Genomic DNA, 13663 nt, shown 5'->3' with positions numbered 1-13663 from the left:
GCCATTACAAATTGTGATGAAGATAAGTACAATGGAGTCTCAAATTAGGGTTTTAAACCAATGTAATCCAAGATTCTTATCGCTTTTGGGAAAAGTTTTTCTTTTGGCATTGCATGGGATTGATGCAAAGTGTAATAGATGGCAAGAGATCCATGTTTGGGGAATTTTTCTTAAGTGAGACAAAATTGCATGTAATACTTGCATTGATGCTCCTAAGGATAATTTCTTCTCTCCACAAGTGATTCCCACCCTTAAGTCCTCCTATGAGGTTTGAACCTAAAACCCAATAGGGACCAAACCACACACTAACCAATTTACAAATCTCAAATTAAGTACATTTAATATTGTGTATAAGAAAAATATTAGAAGAAAACACATATGTTAAGTACATTTAACATTATATATAAAGAACATCCTAAAAGAAAATTAATTTAGCCTTTAATCTTGTCTAAATTATATATATTATTCCTGGATGGAATGTATTGATTATAAAGGGGGGTGGTGGGTGGTGGGTCTCCCACCAACCCACTTATCCAAGTAGATGGAGGATGTAGTAGTAGAACCCCATAATGAGTCTTTATAGTAGTTGTGCTCCCAAGATATTATCTCAATAGAGTTTTCCATAAGACCATCAATGCCAAGCCTGAGCATCACCATTACATTGAAGTATTGCCATCTTGCTAGGCATGTCTTATGTCATCTGATGTGGCAACTTTCTTCAGTTCAATTTAACTCATGGATTTTTCCTTCATGGTGTTAATTTCATTTAGTGAGCCTTGTCAAGGCCCTGTCTTCCCAAATTTAATTTTATTCGACTACTTCAAGAAAATTTGGTCTCCCCTCCACCAATGAAAACTCAATGACACTTTCCAATTATATCCCTATTATATCAACATGGTTCTACTATTACAATATTGTTGATCCAAAGGTCACATTTAGGTGGGGGGGGGGGGGGGTGGTGAATCAGTGTGAGATCAATTTTACCATTTCACAAATTTTCATAATAAAATAATCATTTAGTAATGAATCATATAAACATGATATCATCAAATATCCCTAATTTTGGTTACTGTAAATTCGTCAATTCTTGATAGACGCTAAAATAAAAACCAACCTATCGATGTTAACAATTCAAGAAAGGAGATCAAGATGAATATGTGAGAAGTGAAGCTGTGGATGCTAATGATCAAAGAAAATCAAAGAAAGGAGATTGAAGATGAATATGTGAGAAACCAGGGTTATATATATATAGATATATATATATATATATATATCTATATATATATATATATATATATATATATATATATATATATATATATATATTTATTTATTTATAGAAACCATTATTCTTCTCAAGAGACTTTTAGATGGAAAAGATACATTAGGCAATCTAGACTTCCTTCACTCTCTACATTTCCACATTTTTGTGCATTTGGAATCGATTTGAAAACCAAATGTAGGGTTGTATCCCAAGTGTAATCATTTATTGGTTTTCATTGTGTAGAGTGTGAAGTGTTGAGGTGTCTTTCATGTGTGAAGTGAAAATTCACCCCCACACTCCACATTGGATAACCACAATGGATGGAGTGTGGAGGTGTCTTTCATTTTGTCTAATGGAGAACGAAGGCTTCCAATTTTATACGTGTTTCTCATATTGTGAGAAAATTTGAATATGAGTTGTTTTACTTCAATGATCTAAATTATTGATCATTCATTACTTAACACACTATAATGGAGTTAGAAAGCTATGGAGAGTGAACCCCAGGAGGTTTTATTTGATGTCGATTGATTTTCGGTGGGAGAAGACTAGGATCTTATTGTTCAAGTATGCGAGGAATGGTGTGCAGAGCAAGGGACACAACCTCACCTCTACACAACTTTTTTGCACACCCTTTCTCTTGCACTTCCAACTACAGATTTCCCTAATTCTGTTTCCTGCAAATTCACCAATTATTGATACAAGCTAAAAGAAAAACCAAGCTATGGATGTTAATGATCAAAGAAAGGAGATCAAAGATTAATATGCAAGAAACCAAGTTTTGGATTCTAATGATGAAAGAACAAACAAAGGAAGAATATCAAAGATGAATATGCGAGAAACCAAGTTGCGGATGCTAACGATTAAAGAAAAGAGATTGAAGATGAATATGTGAGAGAGACTATATAGTCGTCAATGAAATAAATGTGCAAGAGAGGAAATATAGTCAACCAATAAGTCATTGCATTTATTTCTTAGACTGGCGTTGTTGACTCTATCATCACTCACCCTAAAATGGTTAGTATCGTAATGGGGAATTTTTAAGCTTTCGTGATAGATGATGAGAATGATGGTCACACGAAAAATTACAACTTTCTAGGAATTGCTAAGATCCTTTAAGAAGGCAATGATACTTTGGGCCCTCTGAATTTCCTCCACACTCCATACTTCAACAGTTCCATGGATTTAAAATCGATTTGGAAACCAATTGTATGGTTGTATTATGAGTGTAATAATTTATTATATTTCATTGTGTGGAGTGTGAAGGTATCTTTCATTCTGCAAAGTGCAAAGACACTTCTACACTCCACATTAGATAATCGGATTGGATGGCATGTTAATTTGTACATGTTCCTCAAATTGTGAGAAAAGTTGAATACAAGTTGTTTTAATTTAATAATCTAAAGGATTTATCGTTCATTAATTAACACACTTAAATGGAGTTACAAAGCCATGGAGATCAAACCCTAGGAGATTTTTTTGGTTGTGGATTTATTTTTGGTGTGAGAAGCAAGGGACACAAACTCCCTCATACATAATTTCTTCACATGCCCTTTCTCCCGTACTTCTTGCATATCCTTTATCCGCATAATAAAATAGTATCCATTTGATATTAATTAATATAAAAAAGCTTCCCCTACACATGTGTTCAACCCGTCACCTCTGCCTCACTTATGTAAGGGACCTGGAGCTCGTTAGTTATGGCACCGTTAGGCAGAACAAAGCCTGTTAGTGATGGCATCATTAGGCAAAACAATAGCTATGTCAAAATGTCTATACTCACCAAGGGAATGACCACTCATAGAATTAGCCTTTTTTACCTTAAAATTGTTAGACACTCACAAATACTGAAAATAAATTACCCTCCACCAAAAAAAAATATCATACCAAGACTTACTCAGATAATAGAAAATTAGAAATAAGACTTCTAAAAATTAAAAAACTATTTTTGAATTTAAAAAAAATAAAAATTTTCCACATTTTTTTAACACTTTGATTCATCCCTAGTAATGAAAAATGTTTTTTTCACTCATCACTCTCAACCATATAAAGGCCCTTAATAATTCCCCAAATAATAATTATAATATTTTGTTATATTATTGGATAATGTAATGTTCGAGGCCCCCAATAATTCCATAAATAATAATTATAATATTTTGTTATATTATTTGATAATGTAATTTTCGAGGAAGGACATTGATAGTCCAACCAAAAGGTCGGCAAACAGTGAGGAAGTTTCCATTCTAATATTATTATTTTAAATTAATTACTATCTAAAAGTCCTGAATAATTCCATAAATAATAATTATAATCTTTTGTTATGTTATTGAATAATGTTCGAAGAAGGACATTGATAGTCCAACCAAAAAGTGGTCAAACAGTGAGGAAGTTTCCATTCGAATATTATAATTTTAAATTACTATTTAAAGTATGTCAATAAAATTATTAACTTCTTTTTTAAAATTTTGTATTTATAAAATGTAATATTTCAATTTACATTTAAGAAAATAAATTGTTTCGATACAAAACATTGACAACACGTTTGAACTTATAAATTTTAGAGTTAAAATAAACTGAAAATAACTTTAATTTGAAAGGAAAAATAATCTCTTTAAAACTAAATATAAAAAATCAGTTAATGTAAATGTTCAACACAAAATATCTATACTCGGGATATTATTATGGTTTTAATATTATTATTTCATTATAATTAAATATGATTTATTTATTTTTTTATTCTGAACGTACAACGAAGCAATATCAATGTAAAACGGCATCCCCTGGATAAGGTATCACCGGGTAAAGTTTGGGCCAGAGCTAGAGCTTGTCATAGGGCATTAAATGTGCGCTTAGTTGTAAGCTCGTTAGCTATATATAACACGCGCGCAGTGACTTTCTGGGCATTTAATGCCCTATAGCAAGCTCCTTAGCTCTTGCCCTTTGTACATGTTTTTTTACACGTAACTTTTAATAGATTCTTGTAAAGTCAAATCCACCTGTGTACATGTTAGTTTCAGTGAGAAGCATAAAATTCTTTCTTTGCTTGTAACTTTCTGTTGTTTTAATTTGAAGAAGAAAGTGTATTTTTAGGTCAACATTTCGAGTTCAGAACAACATCCATTATCAGATCATCAGCACATAATGGTTTTCAGCACAAAGCGTGGTTTTCAACATATACAATTGCGTCGATCTTGTTTTGCGCGAGAAGCATGACGAGCCAAAATTGTACCCATTACTAAATATGGATTTTTTGAGTCGTATTGATGTTATTCCCAAAGAGAATGATAATGAGTCAAGTCAAAGGAACAGACAAATATGTCGAAGAGCAATTAATTCCTTTTTCCTGGTTTATCTTTATACAAATTTGGTAAACAAAATGCAATGGAATTACTATATTTTGTTGCAACTCAGATTATACCATCTATATCTGTAATATATCCAACAGTCCCACTAATTTCAGAGAAATAGGGCCAATTCCCTGAACCCACATCTTTACTATTTCCAACATCTTTTCCACCGATCCAGCAGTATCGACATCTGCCTCCTTTCACATTTTTTGTGCGTCGTTCTACAATTTTGACCATTGCCAACGAATTTTTAATGTATTGTTACAGTGGGGCATGCAGAATGATTCAGTGGTATGAATGCCGATCACAATATCTTCTGCCATACTTATATATTAGGCCTGCACCCGGTCAGCTTCAAGGCACAAGAATTTGATCTCTGCCTTTTCTTCCAATCCATTGGAAGCCTTGGCATTTGATCACTACTATTGCGCCCGATCTACTGTTATATCTTGAGCATTCATGGATCGCTGCCACAGTAATGTATTATTGCCTTTACAAGCACTAATTCTGACGGCAGCCCTACTGCCTATACCTAGTCACTGCCGCTGCAACTTTCCTGCAATATTTAATTTTGGGGACTCGACCTCTGATACCGGTACTATTCATTTTTCCTTCCCATATAATGAGGCTGCAGAGAATCCTCCCTATGGAGAGACCTACTTCGGTAGACCTGTATATCGCTACAGTGATGGACGCCTCTCTATTGATTTCTTGGGTATGTTGTTAATTACAGCTTGCATTTTCTCTGTATAAATGGCAAACAAGAAGATTTTTTAATTCTAAGGTCGTCTAGCTTAATATTGATAATTTTATGATAATGTTATTTTATACAGCAACGGCACTGGGATTGCCATTTCTGAGTCCATACTTGCAGAGTGTGGGCACTAGCTATGGGCATTGAGCCAACTTTGCAGCCTCCGGTGCAACAGCAAATAATGTCAATTCTTTCATTGCTCCAATTTCTTTGGCTGTTCAGATCAATCAGTTCAAGATCTTCAAGCAGAAGGTCTTGGCCACCATCAATGCAAGGGGTAGTTAAGGCAATCTTCGTCGCTAAGTTGTTTGGACTTTAATAAACGCCAAGGTACAAAATGCCGGAAGCTAATGTAGATGAAAAGATTTGGTGGGTATAATTTTTCTTTTTCTTGCTGCAGGTGCCCAAAGCCATCTTCCAAGTGCAGATGCATTCGAGAAGGGAATTTACATGCTAGAAATTGGAGGCAATGACTTCAGTTATGCGTACAAGAACCTCCAATTGAGCCCAAGCCAGATCACAAAGAGCGTTCTTCCCAACGTGGCCAGGTCTATTTCAGATGCTGTCCAGGTACTACCTATAACAATTTCGGTGAAAAAACTCTTTTGCTTCACCTAGCCATGATCCATCTTCACATGGGTTATAGATCCAGTAAATAATAACTCTCATCCATGGTGTTTGTGCGGTGGATCCAGGAACTATACAATGAAGGGGCGAGAACAATTTTAGTGAAGAACGTTGGGCCTCAAGGCTGCCAGCCCTACTGGCTTTCTCTTGCCCCCAATGATTTTGACAAGTACAACTGCTCTATTTCCTACAACGGTGCAGTCAAATACTACAACATTCTGCTTAGAAAAAAACTTGATTCCCTGAGAAGCCAACTCAAGGGTGCAAACATCATCTATGTTAATAATTATGACATGGTCTTTGACCTAATGGCTAACCCTTCCACTTATGGTGCGTACTGCAAATTTGATCACTTAATTAACAATTTGGATGAGCATGGGAAAAATCATTTGGATGATTATAATTTCTGATAGAACACATCCTTAATCCGGTTTTATATGTTCGGTTTTATGTTGCATTTGAATTACTGGGGCGACCAACCGCAGAGTCAATCGTTTAGTCTGTAGTTGAGACATCTACTGACCCGAATCTACAATACAGTTTATGATCTAACGCCAATATTAATGGTTGCAGGGTTCAAGGAAACCATTAAAGTTTGCTGTGGAGTGGGAGGAAATTATAACTACGATGCCAATATTTGGTGCGGAAGCACGGGGATTCTCAATGGCATGACTGTGGAGGCCAAGCCTGCGCCGATCCGGCGTCGTATATCATTTGGGATGGAGTTCACTGGACAGAACATGCCAACAGACTGCTTACCCAAGCGATTCTCGGAGGCAAATACTTCCAACCTGCATTCTCAATTGCCAATCAATGCGATCTCCAACCATTTTGATAACTTTCGAGTTGATTAGTTTTAATAACGGAAGCGTAAAGCCGAATTCGAAAATAAAACGATACTGTGAAGTCTGCCGTGTTACGATTTCCCATCTTCTCCGAGTGGGCAGGGCCACAGTGGACTGTAGTGCTTTTAAGCCCATCATATGATCACTTGCGCAAATTGTTTGGCTTAAACCGAGGCGGCTGCGAGGTGGTCATTGATTTGACAAGGAAATTTGTTTAATTCTGTACCATCTAATTTTTTAAATTTTCACTCATTTTCAATCGCAATGGGTCGCTGGGATTGCTATGACATGCATTTCAGATGTTCTTTTTCTTTATTGTACTGTGATACTAGGGGTTTAGGCTTTGCCACAGATATGTTCCCTCAAGCCATCTCCAACATGTTTAGAACAGGCTTTAAACTTAGACATAGGCACACTCTTTTACCATGTATTGTAGTATATATAATACATGATGTGTGTATCTATTTATTAATATAATAATGGTATCTAATTCAAGGTGATAGGATTTTTAGTTTAAAAAGTTTACATAAAACTTAATAAACATTTTCAACAAAACAAAGAATTTTTGTATAACTATAGTTTAATTTAGATATACTAAATATGAGAAATGTAACTTCCTCTATAATATGATTTTGATAAATTGAATCAAATTAAAAGCAGATCTAACTTTCTAGGTTATCAATTTTTTTTGGTAAATATAACAAATTTTTATACATTGATTTTTGGTAAATATAAGAAAATTTTCTACATTGTAGAGATCGGTAAAAGGAGATTTACCTTTCTACCTTATCAAACTTGAAAAAAAAAATTATATTACAGTTATGGGTGGTTACATAAAGGATATGAATGTTCTTCGTAGCTCTGGAAAACCAACATCTCATACCCATAATAAGATTTACATTCACAAAGGTTATACATTAAAATTATTGATAATATTTATTTTGGAAAAGTTATAGAGATAAATAGAATTTATAAAATAATAAATATGTTTTTATTATAGTTTAAAATTATACAAATTTATATTATTTTAAGTAAAATTAACAAAAGTTTAGAAAATATTTTTCTTATTTCACTTAGCGAAAAGCTTAAGCCACTCAGATATATAGAATACTTTGAATATTGTATTTTTTAGACAATGATGGTGTATAATGATTATTGTAAACCTCACCATGTTTTTCTCTATTTTAATTTCTTTTTTTTATTTAATAAAATATTACATTGTGTGTGGTAAACTACCATAAAAATTAAAACATTTCATTCATGGTACATTTCACATTACCAAGATTAGAGAAAAACTAGACCACTATGAGAACCAAAGTTTTTTTAACATAAAAAATAGATATTGTATTAGAAAATCAATATTAGAGTATAAAATCCAATACTCTAGATTTTAGAAGAGGTAAAATAAAAGTAACCAGTTGTAGAGTAAAAAAAGTGAGTGCATCAAGCCACTCTAGAAGAATCAGAGTCTTCAATAGTAATGGGTTCCTTGCTTCTCATTAGTGAGGAGCCTCAGTGTACACAGAGGCCTAGGTGGCATTCAATCCCTTGCAAATGTTGATTTAGTCCTTGGGCCATAAGTTGTAGCCCATGCAACATCATCAATAGTTCCTCTTCTACAAGTACTCTTCAAAGAAGAATTTTCTTGTACTAGTAAATATCAATGGTCTACATGTACTCATTGAGTCTTCCTTTGGGTGTCACTAACATCCATTATTAGTTGTTTGAAGTAACCTACAATCTCCACACCTTATAAAGATACTCACTCCACTATTATGCCTCTATTTACCTCCGCAATTTCTTCCTAAATTTCCTACTAAGGTCTCTTCTCTCTATTGAGCTCGATGGTTCATATCATAATAATGCGGTGCACCACAACATGACATGGTTCACTATACAAACATGGTTGGTGCCCTTATAGTTTCAAGGTCAAACTAGGGGCGTGGGGTGAAGCCAAATCCCGGAGGAAAATATGGGGCCAGGGAAGTTAGGAAAGAAGTCTTTGGAGGGTAAGGAAATCGACCAAATTTTCATAGCCCCTCTTAATGTGAGCTCAAAGCTAAAAGATGGAGTGAAAGGGGAGAATAGATATTGAACAGATGGGAGAGATGCTAGTATTAGAGGGCTGAGAAGCAAAGAAGATTCAAGCTTTCGGACATAAAGGAACAAACTGGGATATTGAAAAGAATACCATGGTGGAGCTTGGATCCAAATATAAACAACATAGTAATAGACAAAGGCATCACTAGGAAGGTTACTTATACCCAAATTTTGAGTTTCCCAACAATGAATTTCCAACACTATACCCCACAATAATGAATATGAGTGATAGATTATCATAAGATAAGTCAAAGAGAGAATTCAAACAAGACTTGTGCTAGATTTGGTTAGTATCCAAGTGGTAGACTCTTCACCTTCCTGAATGACAAATTGACATGGTGCACCAGGTTTGCAAGATAACCAGGGCCTTGTCTTATTCCCTCCAATTTCAAATGCAAGCTTCACCATGAATGCCAATGCCTACAAAATTCATCCTTGATGACACGATATCCCACGGTGAACATAGATTGAAAACCTTCACCACCCAATGTATGTTTTCCTACATTAATGACATTGAGGGAGGCCAATGGTGTCTCTCGCATTTATTCTCAGTAGTATGGTGGACATACACTCCCCCACTATGAGTGATACAGTTGAAATAAATAATAAATATATTATTATTATTAAAATATTAATATATAAGTTAAACATATAAAGGTTTAAAAAATATTTAACAAGACTCTTAACCATGTAGATTCATGCCCACTCTACAATGGATATTTTTAACCTAAAGATAGGTTTACTCACAATACCATGCCTTACTACTACCACATGCCAAAAAAACTATAATTCATGTTCATATGACATTTTTTTTAATTATTTAATTTACTTAAAATGAAAGGGTATAAATACTTTTGAGATAAATTTCAAATGATGACTACTACTAAGAATATTTTTTAAAGGTTAAATCCCTATCATCCAAATAATTATTACTGATAGTTAAATTAATATTCTAGAAGCCTCATTCCAAAATAGAAATATATTTTACCTAAAGTAATGTTTTATAAAACATAAAATTACAAAATATTCTTAACATAAATATTTGAAATACCCATCTCCTATCCTAATTTGAAAGATGTTATTACCTTAAAATATTTTTTATCCTCTTAACAATTTTAATATTGATAGTAATATAGGTAAGGTGTTATCTTACTATTTAAAGAAATATATATTGTAAAATTAATACAATAATTTTCATTTAATATCTTTTATGTTATTAAATTTAAAAATTGCGCTTGAATTCACTTACCATGTTCTACATCTCTGGAGCACTATGAGGGTTTTTACAGCGCTTAGTGGGTCTCCTGTAGCGTAATGGCCATTAGCTCGAGTGGCCTTGCTTTCCTAACACCCTCCGTCGGTGCTTGATATTTCTACCTTTAATTCTCTAATCTTCAATGGGCCAAAATTCTAGAAGATCAAGCTCTCTTGGTTTGTCAAAAAGCTTAAGGATATTATGAAGGTAGAGATCAATGCTTATCTACCCAAAACAAGGGATCTTCAACTTGTGGAATGAGGTTTAGTTGGCTATTTCATGGGGATCCATCCTCCCTAAACTTCTTGAAGTAGAGGGTAAATAAATATTGTAACCCATCAATAAAGGGTCAAGTTTCCTCTTCTTTTTGCATGAGAGGGTTTTATACCATTGTCTTTGAGAATAAGGAATACTGGGACTAGATATTTCAAGGCGTCCCTTATTTCATGGATTCTTAGGGTCTATATTTAGATCGATGGATATTGGATTTTAACCCAAAATGTGATGTTCCTTCAATAGTTTTGGTATCAGTTAAACTCCCCTTCCTTCCTCTACATTGCTAGAATGATGCCATTTTTTAAAGTAATGGAAATTGCATGAGTAAGTATATTGATCATGCCAATCCAAAAGAAGTTTTTCCTTTCTTGTGTTAGTATCTATGTGGAAGGAGATTTTGACAAAGTGATTTTGGCCACAATAAATATCAACCTAGGTAATTGGTCCCATGCCCAAGACGTGGATTATGACTAGCTTCTTTTTAAGCGCAACTCTCTCACGAGTACAAAAAGTTTACTAGAAGATTCAAAAACAAGATTATGGAGAAACAAAATTAGGTGGAAGAACAACATCAATGGAAACAACAAAAAATGTGAAGAGGACCATCCAAATATAATAATAACTCACCATGATAGAGTGATCTGACAGGAAATAAAGGAAAATACCTAACCTATCCAACCCAAGTGAAATTAGCTCTAGTAAAGCGTGCCAACAATCAAGGTGCAATAAAGGATAATAACAATAATTTCAAAGTGCTCAGCCCAGTTGAAGAAGAAGGTGAGATTCCATCTAGAAATGTACCTCCCTCTTCTAGTAAGGACTCCAAAACCTCTCTTGGTCCTCGCAAGGATGAATTCTACTCCTTTAGGATGCCCATGTCCATATGATAGGAAATATTGATTCTTCCTTGAATGAGGGAAAGTTCCACTCTCCTAGGGAAACTCAAACTAACCCCTCTATTACGATTTCAACTAATGAAATATTTGAGACATGGAAAGAGAAAGTACAAGATCACATTCAACTTGACATGGGAAGAAAAATCAATAGAGAAGTTCAAATGAAAAGAATAACTTGAAAAGGACAAAATATTGGAAAGACAAAGTATTATGGACAAACAAAATCATAGGGAACTAGAATACAAGGAAAGGACGAAATTCATGCCCCAATCAAGGGCCACAAAATCTAATAAAAGGTTATGAAACTAATCTCCTATAATTGTTGGGTGTTGGGGTCAAATAAAATAATGACAAAAGATTAAATCATTAGTTCAAAAATAAAAACCCATATTTTCCTAGTCAAGGAGACTAAAATGGGGGATCAAGAGATTTCCCAAAACAAGTATAAATTATGGAATGATAGTGGAATTTTGGTAGTCAGTTCAAGGGGGGATTTAGGTGGTCTTTATTCTCTAAACTTCATCATATTTGAGGCCTTTGGATAATTGTTCCCCTCCTTTATGGTTGGTGATGTGATTTTTACATCTCGCCTCCCAAAAGGTATGTTTAGTAGTTAATTTATATAGGCCAGTTCATTTTTAAGAAAAAATGAATTGTTGAGCTTCTCTCGTGGACTTAGTAGACTCATAATATGGATCATATTGCATCATAAATGGAAATTTTAATACTACCTTGTATTCCTAGGAAAAAAGGGGGGGCTATATAGTTAGAGATCATTTTCAAGAACAAATATAGGATCTAATAAGAAATTTAAATCTACTTGATATTAATCTCTCCTCCAATAAGTATACTTGGAGCAACATAAGATTGAGCCCTATTCATATGAATTCTCATTTGAAACATTTTTAAGTATCATATTCTCTTCTAGTTTAATATTTTATATGTTCTTCTAAAAAATTTCACTGGCCTAGCTTAGATGAGAGACTCGTTTCTCTTGAAATTGTTGAAATATGAGACTATGGTCTTACTCCCTTAAAATTCAATCTAATTTAGGTTAGAGCAGAAGGATTCATTGATCTAGTTAAATAGATTTCAATCTAATGGATTGCAAGCAATCCAATCACAATTTGGGAAGGGAAAATCAGGCTTCTAAAAGCCACTTCAAAAAGTTAGGCCAAGATGAAAAATGATTTGACATCCTCTAAAATGCTTCTCCTCCAATTTAAATAGGAATTAACCCACCTAGTTTTTAATGAAAAATCGTGACTTGCGAGCTCCTTTTTGAGTTAAAATTTGAGTTTGAGGAATATCATAGTGCACTAAAAGAAGAGGAATAATGGTGTGTCAGGACAGGCAGTAACTCCATAAGGCAGAAATTGATTCGTGTCCTCTATTCCATCAGATAGGTCTATTATATACATGAGGGAGAGACTGTTCAGTTCATCTCCCGATGACTGTTCATATTTCTCATTTATTTATTTACATATATTTGCTCAATCACAAGGATTAGGTGTCAACATTCCCCCCCTTAATCTGAAGGGATGTTGGTGAGTCCAAGCATCATTCTGAATCGTTCAAGCTTATCTCTTCCAAGTGCTTTGGTGAAGAAGTTTCCAGTTTGCTCATTTGTGGAACAATGATGGAGATGGATTGTTTTGGCCTCAACATGATGTCGAATCAGATGATATGTAGTATTGATGTGCTTCGTTCGATCATGGAACTTTGGGTTCTTGGGCAACTTTATTGCAGAGGTATTGTCAATCATGAGTGGAGGTTATTGTACTTGCTTTACCTACAAATCTTCAAGAATTTTCCTGAGCCACACTATTTCTTTTGTTGCTTCCGCTACTGCCACATATTCTACTTCTGTTGTGGAATCTACTGGAACTGATTATTTGCGTGATCTCCCAGGGATAGATCCTGATACAAGACTCATAACATATCATGAGGTTGATACCCCGGTTTCTTTGTCTCCATCGAAGTCTGAATCAGAGTATCCAATCAAGCTGAAGTCGTCCACCTGTGTACTTGACTCCAAAGTCTTGAGTTCCCTTCAAGTACCTTAAAACTTTTTTTGCAGCAGACCAATGTCCCTCAAAAGGCTTTTGCATAAACCCCCCCCCCCGCTGCCCGAGCGCCCACACAACCCCCCTGCGCCCCAACCCTCTCAACCGCCCCTCCCCTCGGCCCGGGCGCCCTCAACCGCCCCCCCACCCGGCCTCGGTGCCCTCACCCTTCCGCCTGGCCCAGGCGCCCTCACACGGCCCCCTGCCAGGCGCCCTCACCCGCCCACTCGCCCGGC

At 35.0% G+C, this 13663-nt stretch overlaps 1 pseudogene; it reads left to right on the top strand.

The window, feature by feature from the left end:
* Positions 1-5067: 5067 nt before the first annotated feature.
* On the top strand, positions 5068-6824 carry LOC149260432 (GDSL esterase/lipase At4g01130-like; annotated as a pseudogene).
* Positions 6825-13663: the final 6839 nt, after the last annotated feature.

Source organism: Pinus tabuliformis, chromosome 6 (assembly GCF_031772625.1).
Source record: "Pinus tabuliformis cultivar Carrire ecotype Pingquan chromosome 6, CPIR1, whole genome shotgun sequence".
Lineage (NCBI taxonomy): Eukaryota > Viridiplantae > Streptophyta > Pinopsida > Pinales > Pinaceae > Pinus > Pinus tabuliformis.
Note: the sequence above shows the minus strand (reverse complement) of the source record. Positions and strands in the feature narration are given on the sequence as shown.